The sequence below is a fragment of the Strix uralensis genome, chromosome Z (assembly GCF_047716275.1).
Source record: "Strix uralensis isolate ZFMK-TIS-50842 chromosome Z, bStrUra1, whole genome shotgun sequence".
NCBI lineage: Eukaryota > Metazoa > Chordata > Aves > Strigiformes > Strigidae > Strix > Strix uralensis.
The window spans coordinates 88736541-88762960 of NC_134012.1; the positions used below are offsets into that span (position 1 = coordinate 88736541).

Sequence of the window (26420 nt, forward strand, 5' to 3'; positions counted from 1 at the left end):
TTTCAGGACATGGCCTGTTTCCTCTACCAGACTTCCAAGCTGGAGCTAGCAAGATATTAAGAAAACAGAGGACAGTTAACCTTCTGTATCCCATGTGATCACAGCAAAACAAGCTCTGGAAAAAGAGTGAAAGTTGCATCCATGGCTTCTAGTCTGGACCAACAACTGGGTTCAGTCTTCTCAACAGGGTTCTGGCCTTCTCTTTGACATCAGTCAGCTCATCTCCAGCATGACTGCCTATTCATTAGCACTTGATTTCTACACAACTTTTGGAATGACTAAATTCATATTAACACACTCCTTGAGAAATACTCAACTTTAAAAAAACCCACTTTGTTCTGATGCTCTACACAGACTTTTTTGCCCCCAAATTCAATGTTTCTCTGGACTTGTGAGGAAAAGTGATACGAACTTCACAAGCTGTGCACACCCTGAAAACCGTAACAGGAGGAAAGTGTTCCAGGTTACTAAGTTTTTCAAAAAACAAACAAAACATTAGGAAGAGTGCAGTCTGAGCAACACCACCTGGAACCAACAGTATGAATGGCAGCTCTGTCAAAGGAAGTGGCATGCAGAAGACAAAGAGCAATCACAGTCTCTTAGGGCAGTGGTACGAATGGTGGGTAAATGCACATCAAGCAGGTTATATTCTTTATTCTTATAGCACTAGAATAAACCTCTGTAGACTCTAAAGCATTAATTACATCAGCAAAAAAAATTGCTTCCCCTAGCAATATTTAGACTCAATGACAATGAGTGGCCAGCCAAGCAGCAGACTCCACCTAAAAGGAAACTTCTTGTATATTCTTCATTTGGGAAATTTCATGCTTTAAAGGGAGCCTACTATTAAAAGCAGATGTTAAAAAACTGTATCTTACTTGTAAATAAAGTCCTTTAAAGTTAATGCTGTTTGTTTGACAGCATATTATGCCTTTTGGAGTTTGTCCTGTTTCTGTGGTTTTTATTATTCAGTTGTGTAAGATATTTAAATATAGGATATTTGATGAATCACCCTTACCCACAAATCACCAAGATGACTGTAAAGCATTGGTAGCACCTAACTCCTGCACTTTTTTTATGTGTGTGCGTTTTTTGTTTTAAATCTTCAAAAAGAAAGGAGGTAGCAGATAACATGATAATCTACACACACCCCCCCACACCCACATGTCTATCCCAATACTAACCTGTACTTGGAAAAAGAAATACAACACCTAATTTAAGATTTTCTCATGACCTGAAATAACTGTTTCAGTTTACTTCTGAAACATGAAATAGAATAAACTACAGGAAAATGTTAAGATTAAGGCCTGCTGAAAATCCTTGGCAGAACAGCTTTCAGAAGAGCATTCAGCTTTTTAGTACAAAAATGGCCACATCTTCAAGAAGCAGTTTCATGAAGATTCCTTCAATATTCAGCTATTAAATTGAAACATTATTGACATATAATCCACTAACCTCTTTGAGAAACTGCTGTGATAACTATATCCCTGTCTATAATTACACTATTATTAACATCCCAGACCCAAGAAAACTAACTCCCAAATTACCCCTCAGTATTTATCTAGTGTGGAAGCTGCACCTAGGAGATATATAGATATTAAATGGGGAAGCCCAGAGTATTTTGCAAGTGATTCTGATGTTGCAGATTGATGCCATGTTCAGGCTAGTGGTAAAACATTGTGACAGATGGTATTAGTCTCTTACAAGAACAGAGCCTTTAATTCATCTTTACTGTAGTTTTCAACCATACCCTTTTTGGTAACAAAAAAATACACACTCACACAGACAAACCAATTAAAGATTTGACAATGCCTCATTTAAAAAAATTGCTTCCTACTTATTACAGCTAAACAGATTCCCTCATATTTAAGAACTAAACAGAACTGAACTTGGACACAATGTTAAGTAACACAGTCTTTCACAGGGTCCCTGAAAACAGTTCTATCAGATTCATCTCAGTGTCAAGAAAAGGCTATCAGTGTACATTTCCTTATTTTCTCATAAAGCTGGTGTGAAAATTCTTTTTCCTGCTTAGAGAAAAGTACTAGAGGCTGAAGGCTAGGATAGGATGATCTGTATTTGGTACTCATTTTAGACCCTTGTTTTCATTTCTACATCTAATTAGTGTCTCCTCTTCTAAGCACTGTGACTCAGAGTTGTTAAAGGAATGAGTAATTTTAGAGACTGCCACATCCACTTACATTAGTTCCAAAGGCATGTTTTCAGACTTCCTTACTGATGCTATAACATCTTTAATACTACTGTACTGGCAATTTTGTTTTGTTCTTGGAAAACAAAAGGATACTTGTGTGGAGCAGTTTGCTAACAACTGGCTACGTGAGAAAGGGCACAGCACCGAGGAACTGCTGACAACGGCGACGTGATGGGAAAATACCGAAAAGTATCAAAGAAGAACAAAGAACAGAAGCAAGACTATGTAGAAGGCCTTGTAGAAATCATAAGGGGTGGGATTGGTATTTAACCTTAGCAACCAAGGTATCTAACCTTAGCAACCTATAGGGAGCTCGCTTTTTGCAATATGTATGAACTAATTATTGTAGATATAAAAGAAGTGTGAGTACTAATAAAGTTGAGTCTTTGTGCATTAAATGATGGCTGGGCTCCCTCTGCGTTCTTTCAACAAATGGTGACCGCGACGTGATACGTGCCAAAGGACGTATAAGGCGCCACGAAGGATAAAGACCAGTGAAGGTGGTTCAGGTCCTTAAGCAGCGAGGACGGCGAAAGGCAACTGAAATAAGAGAAAAGGCCCGCGCCCTGGGTGTCATAAGAGGTGAACCCTGCTGATACGTGCTGCCGAGACCTGGAAAGGCTGCAACGGAAAAATTCAGGTATGGACAGGCAAGCAGCATATGATTTATTTGCATCCTGGCTTACACAACGCCGGGTTGAGGGAATAGATGTAAAAAAGGATCTTCAGGGGCTTTTAGCTTATGGGGTAGAGCAAGGTTGTTTTATTAATCCACATGCAGTTCATGAGTTATCGGAATGGCGAAAATTTGGAGATAAATTATGGGAATTAACATTGAACGATGATAAGACAGCAAAAAAGTTGGGAAAGTTATGGAGGGTGGTTCATAATGAATTGCTCAGGTATCAGGCTGAAAAAAGAGCTGCACAGGGCGCAGTTGCGGCAAAAGAGAAAAACACCAGATATGGGGAGGAGGAAACTAGGTGGCCATTACCGCCTACGTTTCGTGAGCTTGTTTTACCACCTTTACGTTCCGAAGAGACGGGACAGGAAAGCTCAGAACGAGTTCTCCCTACCGCTCCCCCCGCCCCCGCCCTGAGTAGCCCTGACGCGTCCAGCCACACTGTGACGCCGGAAAGCGAGAATTCTACTCCTGGCTCAGAAGATGGGCTGGGGATAGAGATCGCTAAAGAAAGGTGTCGGGCTTGGAATGCATTGGCACGAGAGGGGTTAGAAAAAGGGGATGAGGCGATGACTCAGATGGCGACAGCAATGGCTTTTCCAGTTCAGTTTCAGCCGAACCCAGCTGGTGGAATAAATGCTACTGTTACAGCATTAGATTGGAAGCTTTTGTCACAATTGCGCTCTACAGTGAGTTCTTATGGTGTTACTGGTGAACCGGTTCGTCAAATGTTAGATTATCTCTGGAGCACTCAACTTCTTTTGCCTGCAGATTGTCGGGGTATAGCAAAGTTAATTTTCTCTCCTAGTCAGTTGTTGTTGTTTAATGCGCATTGGCAAGCGAGAGTATTAGAATCGGTAGCGGTACAGCGGCAAGCAGGAGATCCATTACAAGGGGTTACAATGGATGAATTAATGGGGTTAGGACCTTATGCTAGAGTAGAAGCTCAAGCATTGCTCGGTCCGGATAAGGTGAGAGAGGCAATGAGGTTAGTGAGAGAAGCCATAGAGCAAGTGAAAGAGCCAGGCGGAGTTCCAATGTATATGGGGATTAAGCAAGGGAGAGAAGAGACTTTGGGCAGTTTTGTAGATAAGTTGGTAAATGCAATTGAAAGAGCAAGAGTACCTCTCTACATGCAGGGTGCTCTCTTAAAACAATGTATTTTACAAAATGGCAATCCTGCTACAAAGAGTTTACTGAATACATTAGGGGCAAATTGGACTGTAGAGGAGGTACTTGAAAAGGAGTCATCGATACCCACTGGACCTCAGGCTTTTCTTGTAGAGGCAATAAAGAAATTAGGGGAAGGAATGAAAGAACAGGCTCAGGCTACTCAAAGTCAGGTTATGGCAGCCCTTGCGCCTCTCCAGACCTCGCCAGCAGGTAGAGTGCAAACACCTCAAAAGGGGCAGCTGCGGTGTTACCGATGTGGAGCTCCAGGGCATGTACGAAAGAGTTGTACAGCCAGAAATGTATGGTGTCAAACTTGCCGATCCAACTCCCATAATGAGGGGGTTTGCCACAGACGGTCGGGAAACTCCACACGGAGCGCGTTCGCCGGCCGCCGCGCGACGACGAAAATTGCAGCCGCAGCGCAGTCCTTCAACCCGCCACCCGGGGAAGTCTCGGGTTGGACCTGGCAGCAGCAGTAGATGTTACCCTGTTAACAACTAATCCTCAAATAATATCTACGAACGTACGAGGACCTATCATCATTAATGGGAGAGCCATGGGAGCTTTATTATTAGGAAGATCATCGGCATCACAATGTGGACTATTTGTTTTACCGGGAGTTATCGATGCAGATTATGAAGGTGAAATCTATATTATGGCATATACATTGAATCCACCAGTAAAGATTGCACAGGGACAACGGATTGCACAGCTGGTGCCCCTGCCACAAGTGACTCAAACAATACGACCAGTGACTGAGGAGAGTCGCGGAAACAAAGGCTTCGGATCCACAGGAAGCCTGACCCTGCTAACACTGAATCTGAGTACGAGACCCAGAAAGACTGTTCACCTGTCATTTCAAGGGGATATCTTTGTGTTTCTACACCAACAGGCACCGCATGGGTTCCAGCGAGATGGGCGAAACCTGCCGCACCTCCCAATGACGCCGGGAGAGAGACAAGCTCATCGACAGCGACTGATTAACCTGGGGCAGGGGTTATGCTTGTGTCTCTACAGATGCCGGCCCTCGCTGGGTTCCTGCTCGGTGTGTTCGGCCTGTGCTGGAACCTGCATCAGGGTGAAGGATGGGTAGTTCCACAACCCAAGCAGAATGTCTGGGTAACTTTGGCAAACATGACACATCAAGAAACCTTGTGCCTTTCTACTGCGAACCCGGAAAATCCATTCTCCACCTGTTTGGTGGGAGTGCCAGTAGACACATGGCCAATCCCACAAACCCTTCAGGTTTTCTCTCTTTGCAACTCTCCAAAAAATTGTACAGATAATTGGGATGGTGTATATAGTCACCTTCCACAGGTTACGCAAGAACCCCAAGAGCTAGAGTTGCTAGGCTCTGTTATAATGGATGCTTGTGTGTTTTTTAATTACTCCTATAACACCACACGGAGAGGGCAAAATGTGAATGCAACTAATGCTGCTTATCATAATTCAACTGCTTGGTGCAATTATACTTCGACTAACATCTCACGATCTTTTGCTGTTCCTCTTGCATTACCTCCTGGTGTGTTTCTAATCTGTGGAGATCGTGCCTGGGGAGGCGTCCCATCTAAACTGAATGGAGGTCCGTGTAGCCTCGGACGCCTCACGTTATTAACACCAAATGTGTCAATGATTCTGAATATGACTCGAAAACATAAGTGAGTCCCAAGGACCGTTCATCAGTTTGAAAGTTCTTGTCGAGATAACGTTGAATTCTGGAATCCAGGCCAGATCATAACGGCCTCCATATTGGCACCAGGAGTTGGTGTTGCAAATGCCTTAACGACTTTGAATAAGTTGGGATGTTGGCTTAGCAAACAGACTAACGCTACTTCTTTAGCTTTAAGTGGCCTTTTAACTGATGTTGATAGTGTTAGACATGCTACTTTACAGAACAGGGCTGCAATTGATTTTTTGCTTTTAGCGCAAGGACATGGATGTGAAGATTTTGAAGGAATGTGTTGCATGAATTTGTCTGACCACTCAATCTATTTTTAAAAGTATACAGCAGCTGAAGGATGGTGTGAGGCGTCTAACAGAAGAGGACGGATTGGATTGGCTTACAAGGATGTTTAAAGGATGGGGACTTTCTGGATGGTTGATATCTCTAGTCAAAACTGTGGGGGTCATGATCTTGGTAATTGTGGTTGTACTTTTGATGTTGCCATGTATTGTCAGTCTTCTGCGAAGGGCCCTGCAGAAGACTGCCTCTGCAATATTTTTAGTACAAGTGCAAAAAGAAAACGGGGGAGATGTGGAGCAGTTTGCTAACAACTGGCTACGTGAGAAAGGGCACAGCACCGAGGAACTGCTGACAACGGCGACGTGATGGGAAAATACCGAAAAGTATCAAAGAAGAACAAAGAACAGAAGCAAGACTATGTAGAAGGCCTTGTAGAAATCATAAGGGGTGGGATTGGTATTTAACCTTAGCAACCAAGGTATCTAACCTTAGCAACCTATAGGGAGCTCGCTTTTTGCAATATGTATGAACTAATTATTGTAGATATAAAAGAAGTGTGAGTACTAATAAAGTTGAGTCTTTGTGCATTAAATGATGGCTGGGCTCCCTCTGCGTTCTTTCAACATACTTGCAGTTTCCCTTCATCATTGTGCAGCAGAGTTATGCTCATCTATAAACTAAAATAGCTGTGTCCTATGTAAGATGCTTAAAAGCCATCATGCTGTATTGCCTGTACAAAAGTTACGCATCTTTTCATTAAAGAAATAAAGATTCCATTCTAGGGCATCAATAAATGTCTCATTGTAGATGAAATGTCAATTTTATATTTAAGATCTCTAAAAATTATACATATTTAACTATAATGCAAGTTATATAAATCTATTTATAGACCTCATTCAATTTTAAAACGAAATCAGGGATAAATCTGTCCACACAGAAGAAACAACTATGCAGGCATCAACTGTTGCTCAAGTATTCCTCTGATAGGATTGAACTGTTCTTTTCTTCCCCACTGTGTTCAAAACAGCAGCATTGTACAATGCATTCCAGAAGTTAAAGGTACAGCTAATAAAACAAATGGCATGCAATGGACTCTCAAAAACATCCATTCCAATACGGAATTGTAGCCCTACTAACCATCCGCCTCAGTGAAAAAAAAAAAAAAAAAAAAAAAATCTAGGAGAGAGAATACATATGACACTCAGAAAGACACTGTACCCAGGACTTGGCAAGCAAATAGGAGGCATTTAAGTCAGTAGGGCTATCACAGTACCTTATGGAATGAAAAACTGCACAGCCACTGCTGCCCAGCACAGATCAGAAAATACAGATCTCTGAATAGAGGCAGTGACTGTTGCATTACATACAATTTCTGAATTTCTTGTAATATTAGCCTGGTTTTGACCCCACAAGTCACACTTCGAACCAAAGACCTGGGAGGTAACTTCTGCTGGCATGGTGCAAAACATGGGTACTCCAAGCTATGGGTGATATTATTCAGTGTAAAAGCCACCTTGCACTGCCATTTATCATGCAGCACCAGCATTTGTTTCTCCTGGAAAACATGCACATGAGAGATGCTCTCTTCTGTCAAGAGTATGGGAAGGACTGAGGTGGCCAGCATAACTTAAATTCAAAAAACTGCTACATCAAGCTTCCTCCACCACAACCCCACATACCATCCCATTCCACTTCTCCAGGCTGCCCAAACATTTCTATAAGGACCCTTCTTCAGCTGCCCCAGTGCCACATCTTGCCCCCTCTATCACAAGCTCCTCAGCACTCTCCCCTTACTTTTATCTACACCCACTGACTCAACTTTCACATTTCATTCAAGTAGCAGGGCATCATCCACCAAATAGCCCTTGGGAAATTTCAGTCCTGTTACTACCACTCTTTCAGGTAGTATAAATGAATGTCTCCTTTTATGTCAGAGATGTCCAGACAGGTAACAGTCTGAGCAAACCCATGTAGGGCACATCAGACTGAAGGTTAACAGAGAGTAGCAGTAGGGTCTTCAGGAAAATCTACTATAGCACCAGAGCAACGAAAACATCAGACTCAAGCAGTAAAGGAGGTACTTTTCATCAGCAATAAAGCTAAGGTTTGGGGGCTTTTGCTTGTTTTGTGTTAAGGGTGTTGCAAATATGCAAGTTAGCCAACTCAGTAGTACATGACACGTGGTGCTATAGATGTAGCATGAAAATAACCTGAGCAGATCAGTGTAAATGTAAATACATGAACATAATGAATTTGGATGAATCTGATCCTGGAAAAGACTGCATACGTGGGGTTTCTTTATCTCTACTCTCCTGCTTCTGTAGGCCACCGGCCAAACAGCCTTCCTTCAAACAATTAACATTCTGCAATAACAATGGTTTGTGAACATATGCAAAACTCAATGATGAAACACACACTTCAGCTTCATGTAACAGAACCAGTAGTCCACTCAGTACTTCTTCCAGATTCGGGGGGCGGCGGGGGGGGGGGGGGGTGGGGGGGTGGGGTGGTGTTGGCTTGTTGTGTGGTTGTTTTTTTTTTAAAGCATTTGTATACTGTTCAGTTTTGTGATAGACAGTAAACTGTTTGTTCATCAAATTCCATTGAAGATACTGGGAGCTTGTGACATGTTATTCCATAAACTATGTAGGCCTAAGCTTAATCTTAACTATTACACTGTGTAACGACTAACTGACTGCAAGTGCTTATCTAAGTTGAAATGCTGAAGCAAGGACTCCTACTATGCAAAAGACTGAAAAGAGGGACAAAGGGAAGAAGGACAAAGGGGAGAAAGACAAAGGGGAGAAGAAGAAGAAAAAAGGGGGTAGTGTCTATATTCTGTAAGATATAAACAAAAGCTTTGTGAGCCACTCTCAGGAAAGCAGGAAATACGAGGAGTTGGTGACGCAAGGAAGACCCGGATGGAGCGACCCCCTAGCTACAAAGTGCGCAGACGCAGAGTACGCCCCTCAGAGAGACCCGATATCGGAAGGCGGAGGATATAAAAAAGACGGACCCTCGGGAAGTGAGTGCGCGCCGTTGGTGGAGCAAGGACTCCCCGGCCGCCCAGCGCTGTTTTGCTTGTTGCCGCTTGCTAAATAAACAATTGAAATTTTGATTGGCTCTGACTCACATCAATTTGAGAAATCTACTTATAACAAGTTTAGGTAGCCGTAATAAGCATTACATATGAAGAGACAAAGTAAAACTGATCAAAACTCAGTAAGCGCAAGTTTTTGGATAAAACAAGGAATTTTCAGTCATGTTTAAAAATAGTCAATCTTTTCATACTAACAGTAGTATAACTATGCAGGGGATCAGATAATCCATCATCCCTAATAAACCCTAACTGCAACAATCACCTGCCATGCTGAAGCAAAGAAACACAAATACAACACAGTGACAGTTGAAAGCATGGTAAGCCAAAATCCAAACATCAGGTGACTTAGCAGAGCTGGGTTGAAATTTCTGACTGAAATTTAACATCCCTCTCAAGCATGCTCTTTAGTCTTAATTTTCATTTTTCAGGTAGGGAACTATGCTGTATGGCCTCACTCAGAAGCATCTCTGTGGCAACAGTTAAGTGTTTTCCATATTTAAACATCTAGGAACCTGAGAAAGAAGTTGGCAGAAAAGAGCTAGCCATCCTTAGGATGGAAAACCACTCCTGCATAGGGCACTGTGGTCAAGGTTCATGGAGTGAGGCAGAGGGCAGGAGAGACCCGATTGACTTGACTTACACCATCAGTTTATGATTAGTGATTAAAAAGGGCACTATACTCAAGCCAAATGCAGAGTGCTCACACCTTCAATGATCACCATCAGGACAGGTTGAACTCTCAAAATTGCAGCTCCACCAGTCACAGACACACACTTTGGCAGCAGTTACTGACAGTAATTATACTCACAGTTGTTGACCGTGTGTCTCCTCTAAGCTTCCTCTATGCACGAGATATTTCCTCTGCAAACCTAGAAATAATTCTATGGTTGCAAGATACTAATAAAGTAGTTATCATACTCGTGGGGCTGAAACTGCCCAGTAAAAGTCTTTCATCATTAGGATCACACACTGTTGACAAGCTGACAGATTGAGTCCAAAGATAAATATTCATATCAAAGCCTACTTTTTATAGTTAAAGTTTGCACTACCTATTTTACATAGTTTCCTCTATCACAAAGAGAACATTTTCCTTTCCAGAAGAAAAGCTCAAGAATTAAAAAATATGTTTAAAAGATGTACCCATTCTTTTTTCATCACCACCACATCAGGATACTAAGTCTTGGTTGCCTTTGAAATTACCAGTAAATGTCATGCAAGAAATAACAACATATAACAAGATGTGACAGTTCTAATTAGCACTTGTACACAGTGTTTTCCATGTGCGAAGACCTGAGCAAACATTTACTGGACAACAACTTTGTTTCTTTATCTTTGGCATGCAGCCTACAGGAGATGATTTAAGTGACCTTGCATTGTTGCAAACCTACTGGAGACAGAGTTATGTTATCTCCACTGAAATCAGAACTGCAGGGAAACTGAGAAACAAATTGAAATTCCTGATAATTTCAAACTCAGCAACTCACTGTCTGAAAAGGAAAGGAATACTTAAAGACTGGCGTCACAAACAATTGCATGGCAAAGACACCGAATGCCACTGCATCACAAGGTCATCCATGGAAGTCCACATATACTGGACTTCCCAAGAGAGTCTTAAAAACAAGAACAATCCTATTGTAGGGAAAGCATTCACTAGACAAACATGCCTCAAAATTAAGAGACAAGGGCTTTTCTCAAAAGAATGGCTTATCTGAAAACATTATAACCTAGGAGTCAGTGGTATGTGGGTGAGTAGCCTACACCTTTCCCTGCCCTCCATCCACACTTTAGAGATCGTATCTGCCAGTAACAAACTTGTGTACTGGGAGTGGAAATCTCCCTTGCAGAGGGGCAGGATGTTGTTGAGCTTATCAGCAACAGCTTATTCAAGTCTGTGGCAGCAGCTCCCAGGACATTCAGAGATTAGTAGATGCCTCCCAGACCCCTTTCAATTGCTGCAGCTCCAGCTCTTTCCTGTACCTTTCAAAGTCTGCCCATGGTTCATATATAGCACCAGTGGCATTGCAAGCTGACCTCTATTGCACCACACTCCACTGAGGGAGCACCCTGAAGGCCATGCCAAAAGATGCTATGTTCATTAACTTCACCACTAGTAAGGTCTTGACCTTTAAGCTGTCAAAAAAGCAAAGTGTGGCAGTGGCTTTGAAATAATTCATAGTGATATTATCTAAATGTCATTAATTGCTACAACAGAAATAGTCTTTTCCAGCTTCACTTGGCCATCCATGTTCCCTATTTTGGGTGACTAACAACATAGTATTAATTATATTTACATAAGATGACAAAACATTTGCAGCTTACACATGCACTTCTTTAAAGGTGGAAAGAGCATCAGCAATGCAAGTAACCTGTGAACATTTTACAACCAGAAGTATTAACCCATTGTCCTCCTCTTGCTTGAGCTACTGTGCCTAGTTGGGGTAACTGTCCAACTTTGACACCAGAGACTGTATTTGTGTCAGACCATGAATTCCATTTGAACCGGGGATAAAAAGCACCATGGGGAAGGCAGGAAGCAGGTGGAGTGAATGAACAAGGAATGGTAACAAAAGGCTTACGGTAGATTGTCAGTAAACCTTGATAATTACCCATTCATTAGATAGCTTCTGTGGATAAAGAAGTGATTATTATCCAAGCAAACCGTTTTTTCATGCTGAACCCCAGAATAATGCAACTGAACATCAAGTCACTCAGCAGGGCGCTTCCATCAGCCAGTGAGTCTGCCCGGAAACTTTCCTGGCAAAAGGGGACTACAAACTGTGAAATGAAAGAATCTTTCACCAGCAGAGAAGGGGATGACTTAAATGGTCATCTGAGACAGCAAGTTTTAGGAGCGGAAGTTATAGAAAAAAGTTAGTGTGGTCTTTGCTTAAATAATGTCTGGAATTTGCAGCAGGTTATGAGCAGTGGTGCAAGAACACTCAAGAGGGAAATGAAAATGGAAAGAAATGCATTTAAGATTTTGCTGTTTTGCTGAGATGCTTGTGATTCTTGTTAGTAAGTTTCTTGGGATTTTGGTGCAGTTTGTTGGTTTTGTTTTATTTTTTGTGGTTGTTTTTGGTTTTGTTTTCTACAAACGTGTGTTTGGTTTCACAATTTCAGTCAGGTTTTAAGTGCAGAGTAGCTGTAAGGTCAGCATAGGGAACCTGTACAGTTAATAAAGCATAGATAAGTGGCTTCTTCTTCATAGCTTCTTCATAACTCAGCTGTAAGATTTCATTTCTGTAAGAATAAGAAAGTGAAGAGCCTGAGCCCAGAAATCTGCAAAGAAGGCCAAGAGAATGTGACACAGTCCACCCAACTGAGGAACACAGTTGGCCCACATCTAGTGAGCTCAGAGGCATGTGGTGTTCTGTGTGTGTTGGGAGACACACAGCTCACACATGCTGCTCATTTCACTTTCTAGTAAAGGCCACAATGTATTTTTCCTTCAGATACTACTTTATATATATATACTACAGATAAAAGAAATCAATCTTTGCATCTGAGGAACAGTGAGATTTCCTGTTAACATCACATCTAGGTACATCAGGACCTCTGTTTTCTTTTAAGCAATTACTGATGTTTGTATGTAACCAATTTCATTCCAGTGGAGAGAAAGGAAAAGTGATGAGCAAAAAGCCCACGATGCAAGGTATTAGAACAAAATAAGAAAAACTACATCTAAATAATTAGTAACATACAGCCAGAGCATTGACAGTAAGTCCAGCTACTGCCCATTGTTTATCACCTCACACATCACCAATACAGCAACTGGAGATTTATCTTTACTTTCAGATAGCAAAGGATGTAGCAGTAACCACACCACATGCTACCAATCACTCTCAATGAGACAGAAGAAAGTAAAGCCAAGAATTAATTGTGTATATTTGTATAAATGAAACAATGTTTATCTTAACACAGGAAAAAAACACATGGGACTTTTTAAAAATAAAAATGTTATATCAATCCTGTTTGAAGTGACCATCTCCCATTGTTCTGCTTTTTCTTATAGTTCTAAAGGTTTGAGCTACAATGAACTCAGATGACTGTTCTTCTCATCTTGAAATTACTCAATAAACATTACTAAAACTAAAATACATCTAATGGACTACTGTTTACTGCTGGACATGTGGCAGCTCCTTCCTTCAAAAAAATCAATGGGGTGTCAAAAAGACTTAAAAAAACCCACACTTCTCAAATGGTTATCCAAGGACCACCAAGAATCCTCAGGTTTTCCTTACATTTAAAAATAAAATACACTTAAAAATCAGCATGAGATACATGGAAAAGAATGCTTTCTAACAAAGTTTTAAGACTGAAGAACTACTGAATCAACAGATTTTAGGTATGTATCAAGGTCAAATAGCAACTCACACAAGGTCTTCCAAGTTTTCAAGACTTCTGTTGCACAACTGCTTCACAGTCAGGAAAAAGAGAAATCATGAGATTTAAAGTGAAATTGGCTTGACAATCTAGTTTCACCTTTTACCTGGTAAGTATATTTCAGTGGTAAGCAGGCTGTAAGATACAGGGACAATGCCAACTATGCAAGCAAAGTTTGTTTATTCAGCTATTGTGTTGACTATCTTGCATTTCTCAATACTTCGTTCAACACAATGGTCTGTGAAGATCAGAGTGTGCCTAATGACTAGGGCATACATCTGAACTCTGGCTAGAGACAGTGACAGGAACAGTCTGTTAGCTTTCAACATTCAATGCCATACACATACCACTTCCTTAGTGGATTGTTTTTCCATTCAGCACCACTTATTTCTTGGTATGAGTATCTGAGCTGACTACAACATTTTTAGTAACACCCTCTGGTTTCTGTTGACTAGTAAATTTAGCCAGAGAACAGAGGTACTTGATGGATCTTCTCACTTCCAGATGGGCAAATGGACATCCATTGTGCAGGAACCCACTCAACTGCAACACTACCTCACTTACTAGGACTGGCACTTAAGACCCAAGGCTCCATCTTTCCTCCTCTCTTCTGCTAAGCCTCTCCAAACGTTGCTTACCTTTGCCAATTCTGCATAGTAAGCTGGTTTTCATTTAGAGCTGCTACCCTTTTTTCTTCCCCATTATTCTGCAAACGGGAACAGAGACACAAAGGCTAATTATGAAGTCTGCAGACAAGAAAAAAAAATTCACTGCAGAAATGCAGAATTGCACACAGTCCAGAATTACACTGATTGATCAGTATTACTAATGCTGTAAAATGTAAGATACCAGCCACCATGGCACCTTATTTTTGTATTACAAGTACCTACATGATATCACAACTCACAATGAAAGCCGTTTCCTTTTTTTCCCCTCTACTAGCAAGACTAAATTTAGCAGATTACTTGACAAAGCTCCACCATCTTAATATTCTCCACAAAAAACAGAGAAAACATCTTAGATGGCTACTTTTAAAATATATACCTACTAGAATGCCACTGTAGGAAGCAATACAATTTCAAAATTTGTAACAAAGTATGTATTAAAATCTGAAAACTATTCAGAGTAGAAAACCAGTTTATTTATACCTGAATGTCATTCTTGTAAAGGACATATCCACTGTTACAGGGTTACAGTCTTCTACTCTGAAACCCATGACAAAGCCAAACAAAACACAGTGCATACATAGAGACAAATCCCTATTCCAAGAAATTATTTTGCTTGGAGTCTTCAAGGGCTCAACTCAATCTCCAAAAGTACTTCATGACTACAAAAGAAATCAAAAAAGTTTCCCTATCTGCCTGATCTTCATGAGGCCACTGACAGATGTTTGTGCCATGGATTGACCTCTAGATCCAATATTTGTCAGTCTCCAAAAATCAATTAAAGCAGCAAGCTAAGCTTAGCTGCTTTTACTTCTATGGGTGCAATGAAGGATAATCCAAGAGTCATAGGAAAGTTATACCTAAGATACATTCCCAGTTGGATTTAAGAAATTGGGAAAGCAAGCAATTGTTTTGCATGAAAATAAAACCCACTTCAGCAGCCAGAGAAAAGCATGTGAGATTTCACATGACCACATGTTCCCACGTTGTTTATCCTCCACATGACATGCACTGAGAATCAGACAAGTCTTTTATGCATCTGACTCTCTGCGGAACATCAACTGCCCCACACTTGGCAGGCCTTAAGTAAAAGGAGAGAAAGAGCAAGCAGGCACTCATCCTGGTTCCTTCCTTTAGGCCTCATCTGCAGAAGGAGCTCCGTTTCTCTACAGGGATGAATAATAACATCTACAGCCCTTATGCAGATTTTCTGTTCAGCAGGCATGGATGGTCTCACCTTTCATCTGATCAGGGTCACAGCTGGCAGGCACATCACCCTCCAGAAAGCCTGCAGAAACTCAGATTGGTCTGCCCCAAGCTAGTGCTGGGGTTTAACTCTTGCCTGTTTGAACAGTGATTGAGCTATCTGCTGTCTGGCACAACCACCCCAGCTCAGTATTAATGGACCAGACTACACAAAAATAACCGTCCCATTCTCATGTGCGTATTCTTATCCATGTGTGATTTACTAGAGCGCTAAGCACTATCACTACAGTGCTCTTGCTAATTTGGATACCCTGCACCTCACCAAATGTGCTATGAGTATTCACACAAGATGACAGAAGTAACAAACAGACATTTCTTAATTTTTTTTTTTTTTTTTAAAGATTGCCTTGGCTCCTATTAATTATTTCTAGGCTGGACTGTATTTGCATGCCACAATCATCAAGTTACTCTTCTCTTATCAGACGTAAGTGCTGCCAGTGGTTGGTTTGTTGTAGTCTCAATCCCCCTCTGAAGAATACTACTGCTGCTACATTGAGAAACACCTACTTCAGGTTGCCTAGCTTATATTCTGATTTCTTCACAAGATCCACACACATTTTCTATAGTAAGAGAACTCAGCAGTTCAACAACCTAAAGATTTTCACCTTCCCAGTACAAGGCTACTGCAAATCAAAAATCTACAATGAAAATATGCACAAAGCATAAAATCCTGAAGTGCACTACAGTGCCCAGAGTCTCTCTGGAGACAGAGCACACAACCCCACATAACGTAAGTGGGCCTGGTGTGCTACCAGCTCCTTTCCCATCATCAAAAACATCCCTGTTAGAGCCATAACTTCTTTGCCAGAGTCCATGGAGGGGCTGACATGAGAGAGAAATTCCTAGTAAAATTATGAATCTTTTAGTAACAATAGTAATAATTTTTACTCTACATGCATTTCAAAGATTTGACACACCAAGGCTATGCTGGATTCTGTGGAGTGCATCTAATGCAACAACTATGAATGAACAACTGCTGAACTCACACTGTTCCCAGGAGCAAACGGCCAGGGCAGCGGCGAGGCAATTCTTGTCCTTTTCAAAACATGCTATTCAATAACTTAGGAGAAAGGGTGGAGTGAGAGAGGGACAGCAAGGATTTGTAACCGGTTAAGTCTTCAAGGAAGAAGAGATAACAACTAAGAGTCATGACAAAAATGCAAAGAACGTGTGTTTGTTGTTTATTTGGTTTCTTTTATGAACTCACATCACATATCTTTGGGGTTCCCTTCCATCTCATGAGACAGGAAACCCAAAATAACATACAAGCATTTTTCTGCATACTGTAACAGCATCTTTAACAGATTCAGTTAATAACTGCAAAGGATTACATAAATAATAAGCTGAAAACGGGGTAGGTTTCATTGCCAGAGACAGCAGAAGGTTTCCAAATTTTATGGGTTAAAAAAGCCAATAAATTTAACAGTCTTTTGAAGATGCTAGTATAATCCTTCCAAAACTGAAGAGAACAGATGACTCAACCATATGGCCAAGTTCCACTAGAATTCTGTCTTGTAATCATAAAATATGATGTAATATAGTTTGGTCCCCGGAGAAGGCAAGGCGTTAGACATATGTGACATGCACTAGCATTCCCTGGATCCATCTGGCTAGCTATTCAAAAAAGGTATTACACAAATAAGCAGGGTTTTTTAGAAGTTTCCAAGATAAATATTTTTAAGCCATCTCTTGGAAAAGAAATGGGTATTGCTCTTAAAATCTCCATTAATGCATCAACCATTATCGTTACAAACACTGCTCAGCTAAATAGGTATAACGAACTACTTACTTGTTACACCTTTCTGCAGCAATGCAGCTTTAAAAAAGCTTGCCTTTATAAACTCTGAAAGCAATCTGTGGTTTATTACTACTTCACACTTAATAAACATGAAAATGTTAGAAAAAGGAGTTTAAAGGACTATTTGCAAATCAAAAGAAGTCTCCCTTTTAAAAATATCTAGGGAGGATAAAGAATACACATCAACTAAGAATATACATACACTAAGTGGCAAAGAAGATTTTTTGCATTAGGTAAAGGTTGAATAAAAAAAAATGCTGAGAAGGAAAATCAGAGCCATCAATTGTAACAGGTAAAATACTCTTCATTAATTACCCAAATATGCACAACAGAAGTCATCAATACCCCAGTTATTCAAATAGTTCACATAATTACTTGGAATTAGTGGTAACCATTCAGTATATTGTTATCACTCTGGTCCTCATTATATTCAGGGCACCATTTAAGAAGGTATGCACAGACACCTTAACTAACATGTAATGTCTAACAGTTCTATAAAAACCAGTTCTATAAAAAACCTCCACTTTTTATTGTAGGCAGTTTAAATCCACCCACAACTCAAGTTAGGCTACTAGAAAAATAGACTGATTCCTGCAAAAGAAAAATGACAAGCAGCAATAGTTTCATTTCTCATAGTGACAAAACTAGCAAGGGAAAATTACTGGGGACTGACTGAGATATAATTACACCAAAGCCTTTCTAAACTCACCATATTCCAATTCCCCACTATGTAATAATACCTTGCTCTGCAACAGAGACAGGGCACCAGCAGCCACTAAAAGAGCATACACTGAGTATCCTTTTCCTTAACAGCATGCACACTTAACCACACCAACATAAAAGTTTAGAGAAGCAGCAGAAACCAAGAAGCCAAGTGACTACACATGTGAGCCAGGAAAAGCATCCATGTTTCCCAACTCCCAGTCCAATCCCTATGAAATCAAAGTGTTAGGAATCATCAGGTAAGGCACAAAGAAGAAAACAGAATAACTATGGACTGTACACCAACTGTACATACAAGCTGTTCACCAATGTGTACTATTGGTCTCTTTCTCTAAAATGGCATTTGAGCTGGAAAAGTTTTGGAAGTGCAAAGATGATCCAAAATAGCATCTGAAGAACAAATATGTTAGGGTACCTCAGGAGAGCCAAGTTAAGGGGATACAAAGTCAATAAAAAACAATAATATGGAGAAGGTGGACAGGGATCAACTGTTCAGTGTCTTTTCCAGCACAGTGAAGGACCATCATGTGAAAGCGAAACCCTGTCAAGACCAAACAAAATCAATAGTGGACTTGTGGAACTCCTGCACCGATGTTGCACTACATTTACAGGGGTTCAAGGAGGGACTGATCATATATTAGGTAGAAAGATTCACTACAGATTTGGAAGAGAGATTCATTCAAACCACAAGGAATGAATTGCTACATTCAGGAAACTTCTTGAGCTGAAAATAGTCAGCAGCTAGGAAAGTATTATGGACAAGTGTCATACACACTGGCTCAGTGCTTGCTCATCCCTAGATATGCACTGACAGGCATTACTGGAAGTAAAAGACTAGGGACCCTCAATCTGAATCAGTAACACTTGTTCTGTTCTTAACAGAAATCTGTTCAGTAGTTACTTTTTTTTTTTTTTTCACCACAGTTCCTATTCCCTCTCCTGCTCTGCAGAACAAAAGCCAATGACATACTGCTGCCCACCCGTACAGCCTGATAGGCAGCAGGACCAGGTCACACTAGAAACACTGCCCTAAAAAAGCAGCTAACCACACATGATGACACTGCTTTTCTTCAGCAGTGAGATGGAAAGTAGAAAGAAAAAAAACCAGCATTGCTACCGCTCATCTGTGCCTCACCAACAAGCATACTCCTAAGAAAAGGAACCCTTGCACTCAAGCAACCTGTATGCTATAGGTCCCTAGCAATCTCTTATCTCCTTCTCAAGAATCCAAAGACAATTAAGAAAAGCAAGGCAGTAATCCTGAATTCAACAGGCCAGCCCTGTATCACCAGCCCAACATTTTTTAGATGACTGCAGAACAAAAATGGTTTAAAGCCACCAGATTTGGCTATGCTGCCTTAAACCACTCAGGCAGAAAGCTGGAATACTTTTGATTGTATGGTCGTCTTATACTTCAGCCACTAAATCCTATAATCTTCTGGCAAGAGATTTTAATGATAACTTGAGTCAAGGGTTGAAGTCTAAACCAAGGACAGGCTACAGCCACACTTTAATTCAGGGTTTGAATAAAAACCTAAGGATGGATAAAACAGTCATTCTGACAGAGGCTGAGGACACATCTTTACAATGAAAAGATACAAATTCTCCTAATTAAGTATATTTTGTGCCATGCACATCCCACTGCAGAAATGTCAAACTATTTGTTGAATCAGTCATTTCAAAGTTAAATATCTTGTTTAGGTACCTAAATACAGATTTGAAAAGCAAGTTCTCAAGAACTTGGCCTGCATGCTAGCAAAAAAATTTTTTTAAACTGTTGGAAGTATCAATTACCATGTATCAGTTTTGTTTTATCCTTCTAAAAAACTTCACTGCACTAAAAAAAAATAAATTAAGGACTTCTAATTGGAAAACTCCACATAGTATTTCACAACAGCCCTGCAATTACTTCTGAGAAATCAAATTTTAAAGATTTTGGCCTGGTATGCTATTTGAACAGGAAGAGACTGACAAAGTTAAGAAAGTGAAATCAACCTCCTGTTACTTTTTCAGGAAAGGTTACAGTGAAGATACTGCTATTAGCAAAACATGGGAGTAATATTACTATAGTGACTACAGAAATTACAGTGAAGTGTGAACAGACAGGTCCTCCATAATCTCACCACCGAACATTGATATGCACTTGAGAAAAAAAACCCAAAGTGCTCTTCAGCAGTTCCAAAGACCTCTACAAGGCTGAACGATTATGCACTGGAAAGTGCACTAGGAGTGAGGAAAGTTTTGGCACTAAGTCTGCAACGTCACTATAAATTAAACCTCTGTGCTGCAGCTGTCCAAGGCTTTGTACTCAGTCCCTGACACAACACGTTGCCTCAGGCTGCTCGCTGAATGCCTCCCCAGCCACTGAACTGGTTTTACTATGCTTCCCTTTGTAAAACTGGGCTGTTTTCTCACTACAGGCTGGCCACCTCCAATGGCACTTTGGTTTAGTGCAAATGCTGTAGATGGCACAAGACACGAAACACTGGGCCAAGGCTTCACGATTGCTGGAAGGTTACCTGCAGCCTCCATGGCATGTTAAAAATAGCTAGCTTTTCACACTGGAAATTAAAACAAAGAATACAGGTATACATGAGGGGAAGGAGAATTCCATCATTCCAATTTAGTTTTGTTTTGGGGTTTTGTTTTGGTGTGGGGTTGTTGGGGTTTTTTTCAGTTCTTTGGGTTTGGGGTTTTTTTGTTGTTTTTTAGATGAAGGCAGCAAACATTCTGGCAAATGAAAAACATTTTGAGAATATTAAATTATTTGGAAATAAATTAGAAGTTTTAGATGAACATTGAGCTTCATGGGTAGCTAGTCACTTCCTTAGTTTTGTTTTAATTTAGAATGCGTCATGCTTTTATTTCTATGCCTATGCAAAAAGTTTTCCAAACATTTAAGATCAAACAGGAAAACTGAAGTGGAAAGTGGATGACAGCCAGTCTAACTGAGCTTTATCAACACACTCCATACATCCTGACACACTATACATGCTCTCAGTTACTACAAGCACTATAACCAGTCATGCCACTGCTATTTTAAGAGACATCATATTTTGCAAACAGAAACGATAGAATTTCAGTGTAAAGTCCAAAATAATGTACTGTGTTGTTTATGATCCATATGTTGCTTGCACGAGACTGCAACACACAGTAAAAGGGCATTAAAAAACATCCACACGTCAGTAGACCTAGAAAAATTAAGTGTTGTAGTGCAACATTTTTATTATTTTTAAGCCATCAAAAATTATTGTCTTTAAAAAATATTTATTTAGTCTGACAAAAAAAAAAAAAAAAAAAGAGCATGTAAGACCTCAGGTTTCATTATATATTTCAGTGGCTGCATATGCACCTCCCACCAGAGCATGTCAATACCATTTTTTAGCTGGCTGAAGAAGAAATCACTGGGGAGATGAGGACAGAAGGATTTATTCTCAAACGCAGAAGTTGAGCACGCTTCAAGACGTGGTCTCTTCCAACCCTGGAAGCTTGGGACTGAACTCTAAAGCCTTTCAGAGAGGTGACAGAGCCTGTCTCACACAGATGATGTCTAAATAAAACACTGGTCCATAAGCAGAGAGCTAATTATTTGTGTCTAAGAAAAAATGATGCATTTCTTGCTACTGCACCAAGGCAGCCGCTACCAGCACTTATTTTAGACAGAGCCATTGAGTTATGCCAGGAAACGCCTGGTTACCTTGGAGACCACTCCCAGACAGCACTGGCAGAACTCACCAGGTATTTCACCAAAATGTATCCCTCAGTTACATACAGTCCGTCAATTTCTACCTGTTTGAGCAGAACACAAGGCCACAAAAGAAAACCACCATCAAAGTAGTAAGTACTTAAACTACCCTCCCAGCATAGCTGAATTTCAACATGAAGGAGAAAACAATTGTGTCCAGATCCTAGTATATATGGGAGTATTAACACCATGGTGTGATAGGAGCCTGCTGCACACAAAGGCTTTTTTTGTTTGCTTGCTTTTCTTAGGGATTGTACAGATAACAAATATGTATCATACTGAAAACATTAATCTAAGTAAGCCTTCTCCCCACCAAATGTAGAAAATATACCAGTTATTTCATTGGTTTAATACAATCTCTGGGGCAGAAAAAGAGTTTGTATTTAGGGACACATGCTGGAACAAATAGGTTTATTTTTAAAAGAATAGAACAGCAGACTCATCTTGAAATTGCTCCTTCAAAACTGAGCCTGAAATCATCTGTATCTGGGAAATACACTGTGAAGCCCTGCAATAAACACAGTCACATAAGAACTGGAGAGAGCTATGAAAAAGGAGCTCAACACATCTATGATGATGCACCACATTCAAGAACACTTTTGTTCTGTTTCTGAAGACAGCACAAAAGGGCATTTCTTGCACCGAGAGCTGAAAAAAAAAAAAAGGCAAAGAATCCATTCAAAGAGTACAATTATATCTGATTTACATGGTTAAAGCATTCCAGTTTCCTTAACTGTTTAAGTGGGAGGATGGAGCATGTTATCATAGTGACCTGTTCCTCAATCAACTAGACTTAGCTGGATTAACTGTATTTACCTGTATTCCATACAGCTGGGTCAGCCACAGGTAGTCTTTAAAAAGGTAAAAAGATTAACTTTTTTCAAAACATTCACTTCACAGTCACTCTATGAACACAGATAAGAAAGGGAAAATTTATAACCACTCAATTAAAAAGAGAGAAGAAAAAGAGCACACTTTTACATATGTATTTTGAAACTGCCACAGGGAGACTGAGCACAAATTTCACCCAGCATTAAGATACAGGCATCTCTATACATCTCAGGGATGATCAATAAACCAAAGCAACAAGGTCAACAGAAATTACAGGCTGGTCAGGACAAGGAAAGCATCGTTTGTTTAGAATTCATTACATTGATTTTACAATTTCCTCCTATTTCAGCATTTCTGCTGAACAGACACAAACACTGATCCAAATTTAAGTTTCTGATTTTTCTCACTGCATCTGTACAGCTCACCTACTCACAAATCAAATCAGACAAGGTACTTGCACCTTTTTTTTTTTTTTTTCTAAAGCAAAGGAATCTTTACCACCAAATTCTGTCAGAAGTGAATTCCTACATAAATCAGGCTCTGGGAAAACAGACAGCTCCACTGCCTCACTTTAATTCTGTACACAGCATTGTCAAACAGGGCTTCTAGATCCTTTCAACAGAGATGTGTTTCCTGTTATGTTAGTATACATAACACCCTCCTGCTTCATAAGACTGACTGAGGATGTACAAGAAGTGGTACATGCCACCTCTACTGCTCTAAGGACACATAGCATTACTCCAGTAACATGTATATCAAGGTGGATGTGCTTTTGCAAAAAAAAAAAAAACAGATGTGGACGCTCCTTTTTGAGGAAGTCAAGTAGAGGTTTCTAGCACTCTACAATAGTCAACCCATCATCACAATTTAAGCTCTTTAGATATTCACATCCAACTTCCCCCTCAAACTCTCCATCCTTAAGTTTTTTTCAGAAGTACAGCACAATTTGTACCTTTATTACTACAGCAGCTACCTCCTAGGCTGCTCAATCCCTGAGCTACAGAAAGCTGCAACCAGACCACACCCCAGCAAAAACTTCATATTCCATTGGGCAAACCGCTCAGCTTCTGCTTGGAACAGAGCCCGATGAGTAGTGACCAACAGCTTCAGCAGGAACCGAAATTAACCAGCTCAACAACATGCATACAACTTGCAGACAACATGCTTTACAAGCCGTGAATAATTTTGGTGTTTTCAATGGAAAGCACTGACTGCAGAAGGCTCCCCTTCCTTTAAGACCAAAATGCCAAGGCTAAACAAGACAGACAGTTATCTTTGCATATTATACATAATTACAGACCTATTTTTAGCCCTCAGACAAAGGTGCATTTTTCCTCCACCATCTAAATACTACGAAGTTATACACAGACATAAGATGGCTTTTAATTCATGCCTTACATTCCAAAACCTCAAACAGGCATCAAGTTCTTCTCAAGATAAAAATCGTTTTAAAATTCTTTCTGGTTTTAATTTCTTTTAGTGAAAATGCTCTGAAGAACAGAGGGTTGGGAAAGAAGTGTATTTCTGTTCATATTTTCTGAGTTAGCCTCCCCCCTCCCCCCGAACTTTCACCCCCTTGCAGAAGTTCATGCCTGTTGAAAATTAAAATGTCTGCATCGCAGGATGGGCCATTATAATTCAACACATGCTGCTTTGGTGGAGAAAAAGCATGTTTTTGGAATAGCTCTGTTACGGGTCAGGAATGTAAAGCAGAGTTCATATTTCAGATGAAAATGGGAACCAGAGCTTTTTCTTGCAAACCCAACTCAGCTTTCCAGTAATGAAGGAAAAAGAAGTCTGTGCAGTAAGGTCTTTGTAGTGCCCTGCATCAGGCATTTAAGTATACTAATGAAGAGGCCACTGTTTGTGTTTTGGCAGCATTGCAATGTCCTGTTTTTACCACTGAATGCAAGTTTTTAAGATTTGCTTTAGAGCATACTTCCCTGCTACAGCCTTTGCAGTGCCACAGCTGACTCCATAGGCAATCACCTGCTCTGTATCATTCCAGAGGGCATCCCAGGCTCACAAAACAACTGCACTATTGAGACACAAGTAGAAACAGTACAGCTCAAATGAGATGGTATCGCAACAATGTATTCTATTCCTCAAAGCTATGCAGACTGTGGTTTGAAGCATTTTGGTGCAAGTCCCAACACCTCCCCAAAGAAGAGTGAAAAATCTCTTTGCACCTAGTCCCACCACTGTTTTGTTCATTTACTTTAAACAATCCTTTTTTGCACTTAGATTCACGTGTGTGCTGAAGAGACAAAGATTATGAAATTCACTGTACAATACACTGTACATCTGTACAATATCAATACCCTGTAGTGGAGCACCTTGCTTGCTGGTCTTCACAGAAGATGGATGGGAAACCAAGGGAAGGGAAACAAGACCACAAAGAGTGCATTCTCACAGACAGAGCATCTCAAGCTATTCAACAGAATCAATCTGTCCATTCCTCACCTCTATTTGTCTAAGATGCAGGAATCAGTCTGATAGACTTGCTAATAAAGTAGCACATCCTGACTGTTCACTAGATTACAGCATCTTGTTCAGTTAACAGGCTCATGGAAAAAGCTCCTGAGGAACCCAGCAAGAATGCTACACCTATCTCCCATACAGAACATGCACATTTTGCACGTAAACTATCTAATCACTGCCTGGTTTTAGGCAAAGTCTCCTGAGACAAGAGACCTCAACACATTTTCCCCTAAAAACTCTGCTGCTCTGACAGGTTGGCAGAGGCAGCAACCCAGACAGAATAGACACCAGGCAGACAGCATTCCTGAATGCTGCCCAGACTGATGCATACGTGAGACACTTGCGTCTTCAGACCTGAGTCAATAATCTCCATCTCTGAAGGATGAAGCAGGAAAATTTACATCATATAATGAAGCAGGATTATGATAATGATAAAATACCCTATTCTAACTCTTTCATTTCTTGTCTGCATCAAAAGTAGCAAGAAATAAGAAGCAAGATGTACCATTTAAACTCTCAAAACAATGACAGTGACATAATATGACTGTACCCTTTGGGCAGGGGTTACACCCATCAACCTATGCATGATGTCAGGTAGGAAAAAAACTATTGCAATGTAGCAAAAGGTTGATATCTATTTATCTTACAAGAAACTGTGCAGTTAGATGCATGTCAGAGTTCAAATTATCCTAACATTTCAGGGCCTCAGTCACAGTTAAAAGTGCCGTTGCACAAAGCACTAGAGAAAACGATCTACCCCTGATTATTCTCAAATTGCAAATACAGCCAGATCCTTCTGGAAATAAAGACAGTCTCCAGAACAGCCACATTAAGTAGCTTTATTAAACAAGTTCAATGCGACACTACTTTTAGAGTTCCATCTATTTTACAGAGTGGAATCAGATCTCCTAACAAGTTTATTTAGCATAGGCATCCCTATTCCTGAATATAAACTGTCAGCTTTAAAAAACTGTTTGCAGCTGGTAGCCTTCTGTTAGCACTACTCGTATTCATGACCAAGTGTCAAAGAAACCTACAGCCCTTGGTAAGACTAGTTTTAGCAAACTCAGCAATACAGGTTTGAGGTCCTGTTCTTGTTCCAGAATTATTTCTTTTGAAACAGCTTTGGTGTCAGTTCCTTCCCCACACCTCACCAAAAGGTTTATGCAACCATTCTATACCAGTACACTACTCTAAGATTACTGAAAGCTAGGAAGCAGTCTCCAAGATAAATAAGCTCATGCAAGTTTCATGAAAAACAGCAATTATGTTGACAAGAATAATACAATGCTTCCACCAAAGGCTGCAGCATTAGCTTAGCTGGTTTGTTTGATCTGTCAAATGCCAAACAGCTAACTACACTACCTGCTTAAGCAATCTGGAACAGCCCCAGCACAC

At 40.4% G+C, this 26420-nt stretch overlaps 1 protein-coding gene across 8 annotated transcripts in view; it reads right to left on the reverse strand.

Moving 5' to 3' along the window:
• Positions 1–26420, reverse strand: part of RAI14 (retinoic acid induced 14) — a 90549-nt gene that overhangs the window by 35588 nt on the left and 28541 nt on the right. The gene's annotated exons all lie outside the window — the stretch shown is intronic.